At 34.1% G+C, this 18514-nt stretch overlaps 1 protein-coding gene across 10 annotated transcripts in view; it reads left to right on the forward strand.

Moving 5' to 3' along the window:
• LOC108692306 (G protein-activated inward rectifier potassium channel 3-like) overlaps positions 1–18514 on the forward strand; it is a 73723-nt gene that overhangs the window by 39216 nt on the left and 15993 nt on the right. The window lies entirely within an intron of this gene.

The following is an 18514-nucleotide window of genomic DNA, read 5'->3' on the forward strand; positions in this document are numbered from 1 at the left end:
ATCATTTAGGATTGATTCGTGGTATTACACCTTTTCCGACTCTTTTACTGATTTTATTATGCATTTATAGATTATGCGTTTCGCGGGTTTCCTCTGTGTCCAAATCCATTTTTGGAATGCCAATTCGTGAATCTTGCAGTCCACTTCATCAGGGATGATACTGTATCAGGTTGCTCCTCGCCCTGATAAAGTGGACTGCAAGAGTCACGAATTCGCATTTCCAAAAATGGATCTGGACACAGAGGAAATCCGCGAAACGCATAATCTTTATATAAAAAGCATTTGTGGAAGCCTCAAAAATATTATCTTTGACTTGTTGTTTATATTTTTAATATATCCGTTTCAACCTATCCTGTATCTTATCAAAGCTATTATTCTTATATTTATATCCTTTGTTACCCAATATTGGATTGTCCGCATTATGCTGCGTTTATGAGCATTCGTTGCCAACAATACTTTTGTACTAGTTTATCATCCTCTGTGTAAATAATGTAATCGGGAATTCTTTTGAAAATTAGTTCGTACAAACAAGTGAACCTTTGTACTTTACTCCATCTGCGTTTATGATCATTCGTCTATATCGAATTGTTTATCTCCGAGCATCGCGCTGTTCTCGCTAAAATACACGCCATAAATGTGATCGATTTCTTTTTCTCCACTGAGAAGCATGTTTACATATTTTTCCAAATATCCCCAATTGATTATGCAACCCCTCACGAACTTGTCGCGTTTGTAAAGATTATTTAACTAATGTTTCAAGAGGTTCATAAACATTTTCGACTGAGGGAATGTGCGAATAAGTACGATAATTCGCGGTTCAGGCAATGCATAATTGGAATTCGATATAACATTCGATTCTTTTGTACGTTGCTTTTTAAATGACGGTGTTAATTGAAGCCATGAATTATCCATCCAAAAGCCATCACCATCATTATCATCATTATGTTATTGAATATCTTCAGTTTTTTTTTCTTAATATTTTTATTCTTTATAACGTTGATTTCTTTCTTAATTGGTTGAGATTCATCATTAGCGGTGTTCTCGACAATCTGTTTTTAAAAATTCGACGATAGGCTTAAAGTGTTTCTCCAATGCTATATCTTCATCTATTTTGTCGATTTCTAAAGCGCGATACTTTTTACGAATCAAGTTACTCGTTTTCGCAATTTGTTTCTATTCTTGAGTTCTTTGTTATCCATGTTACACTCGAAAGGAAATGTTGTGTAATTGATGTATTGATAACGATTAACCACATTAAGATATCATACGCATACTCATTAAATCCTTTTCTTTATCGTCCATTCGTAAGCGCACTGTTTTTGTCTGTTACTACGAATCCATACTTTTGTTGCCAACAGCAATGACACAGTTCGCAGAAGTTCTCGTAAGACAGGTCGATGTTTACATGATCATTGTATACATGTTTCAGATGGTCTCGTCCTGTTTGAATAATCAATAGATTTGCATTATCGCGTATAAGATGCTTCGATATCTTTGCATACGTCTGATAGAAGCAATCGACGCCCGCGTGTCGATCCATTGCAAAGTACTCTCTAATCGCGTCTTGCTTGTCACAGTCATGTCATCGAAAACAAAAATGGAATTTGGAAGCGCCTCGTTTGGTGGTACTATATCGTTATTATTGGAGAATGTAAAATAATCAATTTCTTCTATCCGGTGCTAATAAATTTTCCAAGTGTCGGTATTTTGGCTGTTGCAACGACTTCGAGTACACGTACACGTTCTCGAAATGCCATGTGACCTTCTAGCAAACTTATCAACACGTTTATTTTGCCACAATTCGATGGACCGCAGATGATTCCGCGTATAGAAATCGGCAGCATATTTCCATGCTTGTGTATTTTCTTTTCAACCTGCACTTTATTGTCGACATTAGTCATTTTGATCGTCTACGATTGTCGCACAAATATCATATCTTCTCCTTTCATGACATTGATAATATTGAAAAAACGACATCGAGAACGGATGTATTTATAGTAGCGCGCAAAGCAGTATTCGCTCAGTATTCAAAATGCTTCGTCGGATAACTGTGGTATACATATATAGTTTAACCGCCAAAGAATTGGAATATATATCGAAAATTATTTTCGATATATATTCCAATTCTTTGGCTACGAGAGTTTAAGAATTACATAGATCAACTATGGAACAGATTACCCGAGCATATAAAGGCTGATTCAGAGGTTCAGCAACGTTGTTGCTTGAAACATTATAATTTGCTCTGCCATCGCATATTGATGATCCAGCGCCGTTTATAAGAAATTGTAGCAAATGTCAACAACAACAAAAGGCTGCAGTTTTTTTAAATCACATGATAAACGCACTTCCGATCGAGTTGCATATCCTCGGATATCAATTTTGTGGTCCAGGTACGCATTTAGAAAAGCGATTGGCTAGAGATCGATCGATGCATTAATCCGTTGGCGTATCGCGAATACGATATAGCTTATTCGCGGAGCAAAGATCTCACAAAACGACCCGTAGCTGAGAAAATATTCGCTGAGGAGGTGCGGAAACAGATTACTGCGAAAGATTCGACTCTTAGCGAAAGAGCTGCTGCCACAGCTGTTTGAATAGTTATGAAAGCCAAAACGAAAATTGGTATGGGTTTGAAAACGAAGAAGAAAAAGCCGATGAAAAAACGAATATTATCAGTGGCAAAACATCTGATATCTTATCTATTGTACCGCTGTTGAAAGTCTTCGATTCGTTGGTCAGCGGCGCGGCAGGAGTCGCAAAAGCTATAGACGATAATAAAGCCACGCAAAGTCAATTGGAAGAACTGAAACGTCATAACCGCGTCATGAAAGGTCATGGAGTTTACCTCACTCCGTACAAACGTGGAGGAATCACAATGGAAAAAATAAAAAAGATTAAAAATGTTAAACAGTTGCTAAAAATGCCGAAGGGTGTAACTACCAACGTTCAACTGCAACAACTAGCAAAACGTATGCATATTCCATATTTTAGAGATATTTTTATGCGTACTACCTTATCAATAGAAGGAGTGTATCGAAACGAGAGTAATCGTACATTGGAGTATCGTACATTGGATAATGCTGATGGACCAGGTACTCATTGAATGATGTACGCGAAGCGGAGAGATCGTGAATCTGTTTATTTTGATAGTTTCGGCAATCTTCGAGATCACCGAAAGAATTGGTGCGATATTTGTAATGCAAATCAAGTATAATCGCACGCCTTATCAACGTTATGATCAAAGTAATTGTGGACAACTCTACAATTTTTACAGACGGTTGACGATCAATTTAAGAATTGACATTGCACTCTTTCAACTCAGTATTTATTCAAACATGTCACTGACATTTACGCTCACTAGTAAAAGCGTCCTCGCGTCCTGCTACTTTCTGGCCAAAAATTTGAACGATGGCGAGCTCGGGCTGACGGACTTTGAAACCTATCATACGATATCTAATGTAAATGCATCAAATAATAAGTTTTATTTTGACGAAAAAGAAATTGTGAATTCCTGAAGAATCGTATGAAATATGTGACATAAACAATATCTAAGACGTGCAATTTTACAATTTTATCCTAAATTGCGAGAGAGAAAACGCTTCGCAAAGAGGATGAACAGTACTCATTGACTATTCGTGCCAATAATTATACAATGGAAAGTGAAATCAAGTACGCTTATCGAGTAAATTTCACTAAACTTTACAATATTGGATTCGCTGTGTTGAGATTTTCATCGAATCGCGTGCTGAAGCCGCAACAGTGGCACAAATCAGACGTATCGATAAATATCATCAACATAAATATCATTCGCATTGAATGCAACGTGACCATGGGCGCATAGCAACAATACGTCCGTGCACGAATACATGAATTTTCATCAAGTGTGTCACCAGGATATCATATCGGAAAGACCGACACAGATCATTTACCTTACGATCATCGTACGAAGCATTACGGATCTAACAATTCGCGTTGTGAATTAAGACGGATGATTGCTCGATTTTCGCGGAAAAGAAATCACCGTTAGATTGCCTGTAGGGAGGCAACAGTAATAAAGAGATATGACAACAATAATGTGAGATGCTTGTTCTGAACGAGCAAGCATTTCATGCAAAACAGACAGGGGACATAATTTTTGCCGAGAGGGACATCAAAAATATTCGAGCGTCCAGTAGAAAGAAACTCACTGCGTCGAACACTGTTAAATTTTTACAATCATTGGGCTTTGTTAATGGGCTTGTAATATCTGAAATATCTAAAAAATGGTTGATGTCTTGAATATTGGAGGCGAACCAATCTTTGACGATCGCATCGTCAAGTTCGAGTTTCACACGTATAATCCGTACATCAATACATTTGGACATAGTGACGAGATATGATACTCATACAACAGCAGGATTTATATACGTTACCATGTGAGAGCATTCTCTACGTCAAAGATAGATGACTTCAAAGAAAAAAAATGTACAAAAGCAGCCAAATCTTTGATGTAATTGTATGGCGTTTATGAAATTCGATATGAATTTAACGGTAGACATTGATCGCAGCAGAAACATTGGAATAACTAATCTTATGAAGAAAGTTATGCAATGGTTTTCTAATGAAATCGCATATAGTTTGCATAGTGCTGGATTTATGGATTTACTCTAGTGATACCGCGAAAAGCCTAATGACAAATGATTGATACTTTAATTTTTGTATACCGTTCATGTTGTTGAGTTTTTACGGAGATGTACAGATTACAAACATGTGATAATTAACGCTTGTCATGAACTGATTTTGATACGAACGCGCAACGACAACAATTGCATTGTGAGAGATTCAGCGATAGATCCGACGTTGAATTATTCGAAGTACAATGGTGAATGCCTCACGTTGCATTGAACGAAGTTAATAAACTATCCATGCTGCGTACTTTAGAGAGCGGACAATATCTAAGTATGAATTTCCATTCCTGGGAACTATATGAGTACCTCCTATTGTCAAACAATGAAGCATTCCTGGGCCATCAAAACTGCGAAGATTCAGCTGGAAAAATCATGATACGTTATCTTTGGTCTACAGACTATAAAAAAATATCATGACAGCACGTAAAACTTATTTCGACATCTGCAAATTAACCAATGTAAAATGTCTTATCAACATCGTGAAAGAAATGAATCACCATTCCAATTAAACTCCTTTTTGAAAGGTTTTACTTTAGTAATCATTGACTGCTCGCGACAAAACGAATCCGTCAAGAGTGGCACCATGGATGTACGATTAGAATTTGAATTCAAAGAGAATGTATCCGCGAATACAACCATCTATTGCCTTACCATACACGACCACGAGATCGAATATAGTCCAATGTAGTACGCAAAATTATGTAAATTATCACCAAAAATACTCTCCCCTTCTTTCTAATATACGAGATAAAATCCAAGATCCTTTGATCAAGCACAGTCTCAAAAACTCGTTCACTATGACTATCAACATTTGTGGATCTGCAAGGATTTATCGTTGAAAGAAATTTGTCGTGAAAGAAGTGGCGGTGTTGAGAAAAGGAGTCATTCTCTCATTACATTTCCCATGCCATGGAACTTCTTGAAAATCAGAAAAATATTGCGCTTCCTGACTAAGTGCTTATCACTATGAATTGTAATGGGAAGACGAGACGATTCCGTATAGCATGGCGAAACGTCTGATTACAATGATTATAATTGGTGCGAAAGAGAATGATTATAATAAGACTCTTGTATACGTTAAAGGACTTGTATACGTGAAAAACGCAAATAGTTGGTTGGTATATTCAATAGCGGCGAGTCGACAATTGAGATCTGGATGCTGATTACAAAGATATAGATTCTTTACATAATCTAGATGTTACGAATACTGTGCAATGAAAATGTTAAGAATTGTGCGTTACAGAATGTATTTAAAATATACAACTGGTAGAGAGTCGCAACGCCAGAAAAAAATATATCAAGTTTAAAAAATAAAATATGAAATTTTTTTTAAATGCATTTTAATTTTTTTCTCCTGTAATTAAGAATCTATCAATAATGATAGTTGTTCAATAGTATGTATATAGTTTAATAAATGCTCGATAGTTACTCAATAAAAGTTTTAATAATGATTCGATAATTAGGAACGCTTGGCCATTTTGTGTGTGTGTGTGTGTGTGTGTGTGTGTGTGTGTGTGTGTGTGTGTGTGTGTGTGTGTGTGCGCGCGCGCGCGCGCGCGCGTGTATTACTACATATTGTATATTATCAGTTACTAAATTAAAATTATTGCCGAGTCATATTATTAAAAAATCGTAAAAAACATATATCTATTTAATAAAATCGTGTACAAAAAAAAAGAAAAGAGACTGCAATGGGGGGGACTGCAAGAGAGAGAACTATAATGAGTGGGAGAGAGAGGACAATATATTAAAGAGAGAACGCAACTAATAAGAGAGAGAAGGAAAACGTTTCCCCCTCTACCATGGATCTCAGTGATGCGCTTCCCCCTTCCCAACGTCTGTGAGGCATATACCCTTCCCTGACTCTCTCACACACACATACGCATCGTATACGTATACGCACTAACTCATAGTGGATTAGAACTGGTCTGCTATACCTACTTGTTATGGTCATTAGAAACAAATTTTCTTCAGAGAATAAGATTATGTCGCGATGTTAATGTTGAGCACCTATTAAATTGAAATTTCATGTACAATAATATCTTTTCTTTCTTTTCATATAATATCTCTTTAAATAAAGAGTTTAGCCCAAAAGTGTTCTAATATCTTTTTTACATAAAATTAAACGCTCTTTCCGATTATGCAATAAAAAATATCACATTTCATTTAAAAATTAAAGTTGACCTTTAAATGACCTTAATAAACATCGTATACGGGCACTTCAAGGTCACCACATTATGATTTCCTCGAAATCCAATCACTTTTGTCTGAAACATTTTTCTCTAAAATTCCGTGATTTCCTAATATTTGATTGTCAAATTAAAAATACCTGTATAAGGGTGTTTCAAAATTCGCACCCACGAAGTACAAAACGTTATACTTTATCTAAAAGAATACTATAATTAAAAAAAAAATTTTTTCCTTTTGCAAAATTGCGTCTGATAAATAGTTTTTACAGGACAGCAGTAATTTTTCTTGTAAAAAATAAAGAGAGAATTAGCTTTTAAAATATCGTAACTCGAATATTTTATTTTATTTTTAATCACTATTTCAGAATAAATCAATTTCGAAACATTTAAGTGTTATATAGATATTTAATTAGTAAAGTATTATTTATACATTAATAACAATAATGGCTACGAGCCAAATTTCAATATATTTAAATTTTTAAACAGACATTTCAACTTTATTGTCAGGTCATCTTCAGTGTATGCAACATAGAAAATTAAACGCAAACTTTGATAAATTCGTATAATTCGGTTAGATATAAATTCTAAAATTATAGTTACGCTAATATGATAGCTGTGTTTCTTCGTGTATTTTATGCCGCAACAATATAATGTTCTCTCTCTTGTAATTTTTCTTAGTTAGCATTTATTTTTATTGTATCAATTGCAATTTATTCATATTAATGATAAAAATAATTGAATACATCCAATAAACAAGACGATTAAAATGAAAATTTAAAAAAATTGAAATTTTTTTCTGTCCGAATGCGTATTTTAAATAGCGAATACCTTTTTTTATTTAATTGGATTCAATTAGATTTAATTGAATGAAAAACTGTATTTTCTATTCAAAATTTTTAATTGAGTAGTATTCACAATTGTATGTGTGCACAGAAAAAGCTAATATTATTTTTAGATTGAAAGGCATAAAGATAAACTCCATGCAATTTCTGTAAATGAATAAAAATGCATTCAAGAGAAAAGCATTCATTTTCACATTCATGAATCAATATTTCTGAAAATCTGAATCCATTTCAATTCATTTCAATCCATTCTCACTTGCTGGGTATTGTATCATTCGATAAAATAATAAGCACACATTCTCAAATAAAAAGGCATAGCAAGAATATTAATCCAGTAATTAAAACAGTGAGTCAAATTAATTTTCAGAAGCAAAATGTAATTAGAGTCAAAAAATTAAAACTTATTCAAGTAGAAACTTCTTATGTTATATGATAGTGTGTAAGCGACATTTTGATGAATTATTTAAGTTCAGTGATAGAGGAAGTCGCCGAAACTGACATAGATCTCCTAAAGCGATACCTCCTTATTTCTCAGAAACTAACTATTGTACTTTATTAATACTAATAACATTAAACATGATATTTCTTTAGTTAATTAAAAAAGTGTAAACGCATAAGTCGTATATTTGTAACTTGTTTCTATACAAAATAACTAAAAACAAATTCTATGAATGCGAAAATAAAATTCTTATTTTCTTTTGCAAATTGCATAATTCAAATAATAATGACTATACTATTAATAATATTACATCGTTTTAAATACTTGTGTCCTAAATCAGTTTTATTTATATTGTTTTCTTTTTTCATAATACGGTTTTAAATATAAAATCGGAGTGCAGCATAAATCGACACATCTGTCTGTAAAACAAATCATGAGCTAATCTTTGTAATGCTTTATTATATGTCAAATAACTCTATCGGAGCTGAAGGCAATAGTACGTATATTGGAAAACCCTTTAAAAACTATCGCGTTACACAGATTTGCATCTTGCATTTACAGAATAACATAAAATAAATACGCATATTGTTCAACAAAAAATGTTTTATATCGAAGTAAAAAGATTCTGGAAAATCTTATATTCACTTGTACTAGGGTGTTTTATACAGCTAATTTCTATAAAAAAAAAAAGAATAGGAATATGTGGTGCATTGCTCTCTACTGTGTCAGTTTTGAAGCCCATTTTGTCAGACGCTCATTTTTGCTTATCTTACGAAAATTAATTATTGCAAAGTTACAAACAATATTATAAAAATTGCTTATATTATTTGATAGAAGACTTTTTAATTTATATTTATGTATTTAAAATTTTATTTTTACCTTCTTAGAGAAAAAGAAGAAATATAGTCTAAAATAAAGTGATATGTCAGAACTTTTGAAGTGATATGTCGGCACTTTTCGCTACTATTTAACTATCTCAATTGTGCAACATTTAAAAGAATAAAACGTTCAAAGCTCACCAAGCATATTATTATTTATCATTTGTCTTTACTTTCAGATAAATCTACGAAATTAAATAATTTTTTATTCATTTATATATTATTACATAAATAATGAAAGCAATATTTATTCTGTTACTTTTTCATTTTTTAAGCAATACGGAAGAAAATCAAAATCTAATATTCATAGTTGATTCTTTAAAACTTAAAAGAATCTTTAAAAAAGATTCTTAAATATAGACTTAAGCAGTTGTAAATTATATAATAGTTGTAAACACAAAGCCGTATTAATATCTAAAAATATTGTTTATAAATACCAGTCAAGGATTAAGTGAACGATGAACGCGCGCTGACCCTGAGCGCCACATAGAGCACTTACTCGTTAACTTCAACATGCTCTCTTGCAAACATTACTTGTCAGACGCAATCTTGCAAAAAGTTGTTTCTTTTAACATAAAATGTTACGAGATAAAAATTTATACTTTCGCGCTATTATTTAGCGACAAAATTACCAAGCTTTGATCTGTATTACCCTAATACTTATACATTACTAACGACAGTTCTATGCATTGTATTTTTTTAAGCCCTTCTGTTGGCAACACTGATTTCGCACATACCATTCCCCCTAGCCATCTTTTTTCGTGGCGTGCGTTTTCAATTTGTACGTTATTTTTGTTCACTAAATATATTACTTTTTAAATTCTATTTGTCTCAAGTCTTTTGTGTTTCCTGGCTCCCAACAGATCATGGGCCTAATATACGTGTAACGTAATCGCACGACTGAAAGTGACTTTTTTCGTCTTTGTCATCGTGAGCCAATTCGCCCGTCTTTGCTCGCGCCACTGACCTTTTCTATCTACATAAAAAACGCCAGTGATCACCTCCGAATCTACAGGAACATCACGAAGATGGACAGAACTTTCAACTTTGGAAATTTCAAATGAGAGCAATCTTCATGGCACACGATTTTTTAAATATCGTTTAAGGAAGTCAAACCAGAAGCAGCTGGTGATCCTCAAAAGAGTTGGACAAAAGAAATGCAAAAGCCATGCTCATCTTATCGTCGTTTATGGAATATTCCCTGGAATATCTCATTACTTGCTCATTATTTGCTCATTACAACTGAAATATGGGCAAAACTTTCCGCCATTCACGAACAAAAAAGTGCGATTAACAAATTATCACGACAAAATTCCATGAATATCGAATGGCAATTGGCGATTCTGTAACACACAACACATCGCCAAAATTGAAAATATGGCTAACCAGCTAAAAGATATCAACGAAATAGTTTCATGATTATGGCGAAAATACTTAGGACCCTGCCTTCCAAGTACAACGCGTTCATTTCAGCCTGGGACAGCATCAGACTAGTGGAACAGACACTCCTCCTTCTACGAGAAAGGCTTCAAAAAGAAGCTCGGATGACGTAAATAGATGAAATAAGCAGTGTTACGATTACACTCTCCAGGAAGGTAAACGGGGCCGCCACCATCGACGCAACGGTGAGGAACCGCGCAAAAAGAAAATTGTAGCTTCTGCAGCAAAATCGATCACCTTGCCAAATATTGCTTCGCTAAAAGAAAGACATTAAAGATAAGAGACAAAGATAACGATAAAATGAACGGATTTAAATATGATAATTCGATTAACTTCACCGCGTTTATTGCCTGTCAAGCGAATGACTCGAGCACCGAAAATTCTTTTCACACAACCGATTCAAATTTGACAACTTTTCTCAAACTTGATGAAAAATACATTTGGAAAAGAATGGTACACTGAATTCATACTGTGCAATAATGAACACGTTTGTCTCTGTGACAACATTAGTTTAAAAACGGAAGATACTCATTTTTCGATTCATAGATAATCAATGACTCGATGCGAAATCAACAATGTTTGTTCCGCGTAGAGAAAAAAAAACCTTTTTTCGACTATATGTATATCGAACGGTTTCTCAATTATCTTAAACGACAACCACGCGAATATACTCTCTAAAAATAAACAAATTGTTGCACATAGCATTAGGCAAGAAAATAATTTAATACGTTTACTAATTAAACCAAAGTTGAAAACGTCGAAAACTTTACGCGTCTTCAACACTTTTAAAACATGGCATAAGCGTCTCGATCACACAAACTGTAACTATCTTATAAAAATGATAACAAAAGACTCGATTACAGGAATAAACTTGTCGGACAAGAAAGACTTTTTCTGCGAGGACTGCCCATTGAGTAAACAAGTGAGACTACCATTCTTAAATACGCACAAAAGTGATGTCGCTCTCGGCGAAATCATTCACGCCGATGTGTGCGGTCCAATGCAAACGCCATTAATCGGTAGAGCAAGATTTTTCTTACTCCTCAAAGACGAATCTTTGGGATTTAAAACAGGATTTAAAATATTTCTAAAAGCATAAAAATAACGTATTCGATTATCTAAAAGAATTCCTTAACTTAACAATCAATCAATTCAGTAGAAATATAAAAGTTCTAAGAGCTGATAATGACATGAAATTCACTAACTTAAACATTTGTTTACAATCTATTAAAAGAAGGGGCATAAAGCTACTTATTATATATCCACGCCTCACACGCCGGAACAAAACGGATGCGCGGAACACGAAATGCGCATGGTCTTGGAAAGCGCACACTCTATGCTCTTAGCGCGAAACCTACCCACAAATCTCTGGGGCGAAGTCGTTAACACGGCAGTTTATATATTCAATAGGATCCGCGTATCCTAGTGGTAAAACATCGATCGAAATCTATTTAAGGAGGAAACTAGACCTGTCACACATTAGAACGTTCGATTGTAATGTTTACGCGCACATTCCAGAAGCTTTACGTACAAAATAAGATCCTAAATTACAAACTTTTTGTTGATTACGAAAAGGATTCCGGAAACTATAGATTACTAGATACGCAAACAAAATGTATTGCAATTTCGAGAAACGTTATCTTCAACGAGAACGAAATCGATGAAAATAAAACAAAAGGAAACCTAGATCTCTATTGATAACAACGCAGAAAATTCGACGCTGATCCGAACGTTCGTGAAACAACAATAAATGATTCAATCGATTCAAATTCTGATAACTTCGTCGACGCAATAAATTTATCATCAGACCAAAATTTTCATAATTCAGATCCTCAATCTCCGAAGCAAAGCAGCGAATAGATGTGTTCGGAGTGAGATCACTTATGCGATCGTAAAAATTTATATTTCCCCGAACACTACATGGCCTATGCAGCCCACATCGTGTCATAATCCACCGGCCACATATAAAGAAGTTGCAAAGATTCCGCTTATGGAAAAATGCAATAAAAAAGGAGCTCAAAGCTTATGAAACCAATCAAACGTGAGAGGTCACTACCTAAAGATCGTAAACCAATCAGTCATAAATGGGTTTTCAAAGTCAAAGATTCGTCAAGTGAAAATCCGGTACGCTATAAGGCTGGCTTGTGAGCTCAAGGCTTTTCATAGCAGGCTAGCATAGATTATAGTGAAATCTTCTTTCCCGTCATAGTCAGTGCGCATCCTACTAGCAATCGCAGCGAAAGAAAATTTAAAATCAATCCAATTCGATGTAAACACTTTATCTGAATTCCAATCTTAATGAAGTTACTTACATGCAGATCCCAGACAATTTGAATATAAAAGATAAAAATTCAATTCTAAAATTAAATAAAGCTATATATGACTTGAAACAATCAGGTCACTGTTGGAACGAGAAATTCAATTCAGTAGCATCAGTTTCTCGCAATGTGCTTCAGAGTGCGTGTACATAACAAATTACAATAATGACAAAGTATATTTAGCACTCTATGTCGACGACGGCATTATGTTCGCGCGACACACCGAAACATTGCATAAACTGACTTCCCTGCTTAAAAGCAATTTCAAAATCACAGTCAGTAATCCCAAATTGTTTGTCGGGATAGAAATGCAACGCCTCGACAATTGGCATATTTCTACATCAACGAAACATATTGATAAAATATTATAAAAATTTAATATGTCTGAAGTGAACTCCGTAACACTCCAATCGATCCGCATGCGTGCATAGAAAAACCGATCGGTACCAAAAAACCACAATATTCTATATCGCGAGGCATTCGGATCACTCCCATTTTTTCTATGATCTCCAGGCCTGATATCGCATTCGCGATCAGCATTGTAAGTCGATATCTCGACAATCATAGCGATACACACTGGGACGCCGTGAAACGCATCTTCCAATACATTAAAGGTACTAAAGATCATGCATTTTGTTTTCGAACAAAGGCAATAGTGAATTAACTGGTTTTTCCGACACGGACTATGTAGGCGATTGTACGCGACGGTCAACATTTTCATATTAAGCGAAAGATGCGTCACATGGTTATCTAAAAGACAAGTGTCCGTAAACCTAAATACAACTGAAGCGGAATTCATTAAAGCGAAGCGATCAAAAAAGCGATCTGGATCAGAAAATTGCTCTCAGACCTCAGACGACAATGCGCAGGGCCTACCGTTCTATACAACCAAAGCGTTATAAAATTATCAAGAAATGAATTTCATAAGTCGAAATACATTGATATATTTTCATATTATTCATATGCGAGAAAATTCAGAACAACGAAATAAACACCAAATATGTAAGATCTAATGAACAATATGCCGATGCACTAACAAAACCCCTGTTTTGAAATGTTTAATGCTCCGTCTCAAGCTTGACCGACGTCACGAAAACACTCAAGTAATGGGGGTGTTACGAGATAAAAATTTATACTTTCGCGCTATTATCTAGCGACAGACCAAGCTTTGATCTGTATTACCCTAATACTTATACATTACTAACAACATCTATGCATTGTATTTTTTTAAGTCCTTCTGTTGGCAACACTGATTTCGCGCACACACCATTCATCCCAGCCATCTTTTTTCGTGGCGTGCGTCACTTCAATTTATACTTTTGTTCACTAAATATATTCCTTTTTAAATTCTATTCGTCTCGTCTTTTGTGTCCGTGCTTCCAATAAAGTATCACATTTTGTACTTGTATACGTGACGTCTTCTGTCCGTCACAATATGTATACAAGGTATTCTAGAATAACCACCAAATTCATACGCAGCTAAAACAGATTAAACTAAGTCGAAAAGTCCTGTAGCATTTTACAATTTTCCCAATAATTAACGAGATATTAATCTTTAAAGATAGCCGAATACACACGTCTGCCCGGCATACTATTGCCAAGTGTACGTCTACCTATCACTTGGCACCTAGGACGCGGGAAGTGAGGATGGTCTGACAATATAGACTTATAAGATGGCATTCTTTCGAAAGAAGCTAAAGACTTGATAGAAAGAAAGAGAAATAGTCGCAGATCTATAATCCTCTTCTTTTCTAGTAATAAATTGGTTGGTCGCCGCAGCAAGCTGGGGAGTGGTCAAGAGCAATGAAGATAAACATTTGAGAGTCAATGGCCGAGAGTTGTAGTCTTATGCTTAAGCTGATTCGTCCCCACCGCTCATTGGAAAAGAAGAAACCAAGGAGCTGTCCTTCAATGTTATCTTCAGCTTCTCTCGTATGAACACTCCGTTTACCTCATAATGGCTGTGATCAAAGTCTCGCTACAAATGCTTTGACTAATTAGAAGAAAGAATTTTACAAACTGATCAATTAAAAAAATTCAAAATGTTTGCAGCATCACGTTGACCTCTATATCCTCTTATGCCTGGCAAGCGCGCTGCTCAAGTTTTGACGCTTTAAAGCTTACGGCGCGGGGAGCTTGCCAGATCATCCCCGTCTCAGAGGTAGGCATACACTTAGCACTAATAGGCCTTAAAAATTAATTAATATCTCGTTAACTATTGGAAAAAAATGAAATCATAGAGGACTTTTTGACTCAGTTTAGTTCGCTCTACATTCGCATGAAATATTTGGTGATTATTTGGGACACCCTGCGTGCGTACGTGCATGCGTGCGCGCGTGCGTGTGTGTGTATTCTAAATCGGATCAAAATTTTGTTGTTAGAAGTATTTCGTCCATGAATATATGAGTATTTTAGTGTAATATGAATATTTTAGTTCTTAAGGTAGTACTTGCGCGACAATATCATCTAAAAGTTTAAGTCACATCGCGGTATTTGGTGGCGATACCTCACTCCCATCAGAGAGAAAACTTTCGATTGTGCCTATCTAAGGCCGCACGCACACGTGAAAACAAAATGAATACAGATACGCAAACTAATATCGGTGCTGTCAAATGCTCACTAGCCCTCTATTTTTCACCACTTCCTTCAGTCGCCTCCATATGTCAAACAAAATTGAAAAATTGCGTTCTTTTTATAGCTCTATTTTCCTAATTAAACAATCAAAAATTATGATCTTTTTTTGCAATATCCATTTCCTCTATCATTTTTTATAATGGTCCTAAGATGGTATATGGATGCTATAATTAAAAATCTTAAAGCTGAAAATATAATAAGCACAGATAATAAGAATAAAGAAAATATAAATTCCAAATTATCAAATATAATATCGATATTATCCCAGAGCTCTGAGTGGACAGCTCGTTATTCCCTATTCCTATTGCCTGTGCCTTGAGCCATATGAAGTCTAATTTGAATTGCGTATATACATCATGTTAAAACTGCACATTTTAATTGCAGTTATCTCAAAAACTAGGTAGTCTATGTTTTATGTCTAATTGTACACAAACATAGAGAGCATTTCAATTTATGATGTTTTTGATTCGATCGAGTTTGCATCTGGGTTGGAAAATTTTGCTATTGGATGTATTACACGCTGTACCAATAGGAGAGCACAAAACATCATTAATTCAGCCAGATTAGCGCAAACTCGGAGAACTCTCTCAACGGAGAAAAAAATGTTTGAAAAAACGTTTTTTTTAAACATTTTTAAAAACGTTAAAAAAAACATTTTTTTTAATGTTTAAAATAATGAGAAAAGTCCTCTTTTTTCATTAAAAAAAAACATTTATTTAATACTAAAAAAACATTTTTTTTAATATTTCATGGAAATGTTTTTTTAATGTTTAAAAAAACGCTTTTTAAGATTTTTATCATTATAAAAATTTTATAATGATAAAAGTAACGTTTAAAGTAACAAGAAAAATCTTCTTTTTTTCATTGAAAAAAATGTTTATTCAAACGTGTAAATAACGTATTTTAATGTTAAAAATAGTATATTTTAACCTTAATAGTATATTTAACCTTAATAGTATATTTAACCTTAGACAATCAATTTTATTAATTAATAGTAATTTTTAATTATATTTTTATCTTTTTAGCTTACTTTTAGCAAGTTTTGAACTTGGGATCTCAGGGTTGAATCTCATACCTTATCCGTTATGCCACTTATAATTGTCGATGGACATTTTTATTATCCATGGCACTTAACACAATTATACTAAGTTAACTTTTTTATTAATTTAGAAAAAAGACGGCGTCACTAATAAACTATAGTTAAAATTGTTTGATGTAAAACGACATATCGTAAGATTGGACATCCGGCAACACCATAACCTTGAAATATTAGCGATTTTGTATCAGCATCATATATTTTTTTTTGTACGAAAATGTCGAGTTTTGAGCCGAATAAGCGTCATTTGCGGGAACTTTTGATTTACTTCTTTAATTTGAAGAAATCTGCAGCTCATAGATTGCTTGTAGAAGCATATGGTGATGCTGCCTTACGTGAGAGAAGTTGTCGTGAGTGGTTTCAAAAGTTTAAGAACGGTGAATTTGACATCGAAGACAAAGAACGTAGCCGAAAGTGTATAAAGACGCGAAATTAGAAGCATTATTGGATGAAAATTTGTGCCAAACGCAAAAAGAATTTGCACTTACATTAGGAGTGACTCAAACAATTTCATATCGTTTGAAATCATTGGGAATGATTTAAAAACAAGGGAATTGGATTCCATATGAACTGAAATCGAGAAACGTTGAACGCCGATTTTTCACATATGAAATGCTACTTGTCAGGCATAAACGAAAGGGTTTTTTGCATCGTATAGTCACTGGTGATGAAAAATGAATCCACTACGATAACCCAAAGAAAAAGAAATCATGGGGATCACCTAGCCATGCTTCAACATCGACAGCCAAGCCGAATATTCATGGAAAAAAAACTCATGTTGTGTATTTGGTGGGATCAGTTTGGTGTCGTGTATTATGAGTTGCTCAAACTGAACGAGACCATTACTGGAGTTCTTCTCTACCGAACACAATTGATGAGATTGAGCCGAGCACTCAAGGAAAAACGCGCTCACTATTACTCCAGGCAGACAAAATTATTCTCTTGCATGATAATGCTCGATCACATGTTGTAGCGCCGGTTAAAATCTACATAGAAACACTCAAATGTGAAGTTCTACTTCACCCGCCGTATTCTCCAGACATTACTCCTTCCGACTATCACTTGTTCCGATTGATGACGCATGGCCTGAGCAGCACTTCACATCATATGAAGATACCAAAAATTGTATCCATGATTGGATAGCCTCAAAAGATGAAGCATTCTTCCGACGCGGTATCCACATGCTACCAGAAAGATGGGAAAAAGTAGGCTAGCGATGGCTATTACTTTGAATAAAACATTATGTACCGTTCTTTCACAATAAATGTTTAATTTTTGATAAAAAACGGTGGAAACTTATTTACTCTCTATTAAAATAATAAAATTTTTTTAATCTTTATATTAAACGTCAAACGTTTAAAAAAATGTTTCCTTCGAAACATTATTTCAAACGAAAATTTAATATAAAATTAACACGTAATAAACGTTAAATACATTTAAAAATATTCTATTGAATCATTATTTCAAACAAAAAATTAATGTATAACGAACATTTAATAAACATTAAATAAACGTTAAAAAAGTCTTATTTTGAAAATGAATCATAAAACGTAAAATTCATTACGAATAAACGTTTAAAAAACATTTAATAAACATTAAATAAATGTTATTCTGAAAATGAATCGTCAAATGTAAAATTAATGAAAAATAAACGTTTAAAAAACGTTTAAAAAATATTTTCTCCCCATTGGGCAGTCGGAGAAAATATCATTACTTGTATTTAAAATTATAACATATTCGTAAAAAAATCATTTTACACAAGTACTATCTTAAACATCTATTGGTTATATTTAATCTATAGTCTATAACATATTCTTGCCTTTGGGTTAATCAAATTCCGATAGCATTGTCGGGAGAAATAAGGGATTCAAAAAGGCGGGGGAGATAGAATTCGATTATTCTTCAGTGGAAAATATTATTAAATTTATAATTAAATTTATAATTTCCTTATTTATCGCGCGCGCAGGGATCGTCACTAAATAACAAAAGAATTTTTAAACGTCAAGAATTA

Source organism: Atta colombica, unplaced genomic scaffold (genome assembly GCF_001594045.1).
Source record: "Atta colombica isolate Treedump-2 unplaced genomic scaffold, Acol1.0 scaffold69, whole genome shotgun sequence".
Lineage (NCBI taxonomy): Eukaryota > Metazoa > Arthropoda > Insecta > Hymenoptera > Formicidae > Atta > Atta colombica.